The 1,269-nt window shown below is 35.2% G+C and overlaps 1 protein-coding gene across 7 annotated transcripts in view; it reads right to left on the bottom strand.

Annotated features, from left to right (window-relative positions):
• LOC106871082 (coiled-coil domain-containing protein 34) overlaps positions 1–1,269 on the bottom strand; it is a 110,824-nt gene that overhangs the window by 80,917 nt on the left and 28,638 nt on the right. Inside the window, exon 1 of one of the 7 annotated variants that reach the window (XM_052968930.1) lies at positions 604–632. The exons of the other annotated variants lie outside the window; for them this stretch is intronic. The gene's annotated coding sequence lies outside the window, so the exon portion shown is untranslated. Of the gene's footprint in view, positions 1–603; positions 633–1,269 lie in introns of those variants that run through there. 7 annotated transcript variants of the gene reach the window in all.

Genomic DNA, 1,269 nt, shown 5'->3' with positions numbered 1-1,269 from the left:
CTATAAAACCGTCAAAAGCTTGTTTATTTTTATGTTTTTTTTTATCTATTGTTAGTGTTGCTTAATATGTTTTGCTAAAATTGCTGTTTCTTTTCAGATATCATTAGAATAAGGTAATTAAAATTCATTAAAATGACAGATCTATCGAATTTTCAAAGAGGTCAAATTGTTGGTGTTCGTATGGCAGGCGCTAGAGTAACGAAAACAGCCAGAATGTTTGGTGTATCAAGAAATACTGTCTCGAAAGTAATGACAGCTTTTGAAAAAGAGGGAAAAGCCTCCTCATCGAAACAAAACTCCGAAAGAAAATCAAAACTTACAGATAGGGACAGTCGGACTCTTATGTGAATTGTTAGAAAGGATCACTAAAGTACAGCACCCAAACATTACTGCAGAGCTTAATGTCCACCCCAAGAACCCAGTTTCCACAAAAACTGTTTGCCAGGAGCTGCACAAAGCTAGATTTCACAGGAGGGCTGCAATCAGAAAACCACTACTTTCAAAAACAAACATTGCAAAGTGTTTAGAATGGAGTAAAAACATACAGAATTGGTCTCTAGAGCTGTGGAAGAATGTTATTTTCTTGGACAAGTCATCCTTTACCTTATTTCCAACCACCAGTCGAGTATACCTGTGGAGACAACCAAAAGAAGCAGCTGACTCAGACTGCCTTCTTCCAACTTTTAAACATACTTAGCTTATATATAATAATAATGGTATATTCACTACTTAAAATAAACTGCTTAGATTATAATTAAATTAAAATATATTTAGCATGTTCCTTTACCTCAATACTCCTTTATTAAATACCAGTATATACCAATTGATCAATATTCACTGAAACCATCTGATAAGTTAGTATTTAAGTTTATAATATGTATAAATATTAAACTATTTCTGGATAATTTCTTTTCCTCCTTCTATTGTGGTAAAAGTTTGGTATATACTCAAAAATATTCATAAAACATTTTATCCTTTTATTATAATTATTCTTCTTAATAATCCTCTGACTAACACTAAACTTTAACTCTACACAATATAGCAGTCATCATCATCATCATCATCATCATCGTTTAACGTCCGCTTTCCATGCTAGCATGGGTTGGACGATTTGACTGAGGACTGGTGAAACCGGATGGCAACACCAGGCTCCAGTCTGATTTGGCAGAGTTTCTACAGCTGGATGCCCTTCCTAACGCCAACCACTCAGAGAGTGTAGTGGGTGCTTTTACGTGTCACCCGCACGAAAACGGCCACGCTCGAAATGGT

The sequence above is a fragment of the Octopus bimaculoides genome, chromosome 1 (assembly GCF_001194135.2).
Source record: "Octopus bimaculoides isolate UCB-OBI-ISO-001 chromosome 1, ASM119413v2, whole genome shotgun sequence".
In the NCBI taxonomy this organism is placed as follows: domain Eukaryota; kingdom Metazoa; phylum Mollusca; class Cephalopoda; order Octopoda; family Octopodidae; genus Octopus; species Octopus bimaculoides.
The sequence above is the reverse complement of the archived record's forward strand: the minus strand, read 5'-3'. Positions and strand labels throughout refer to the sequence as shown.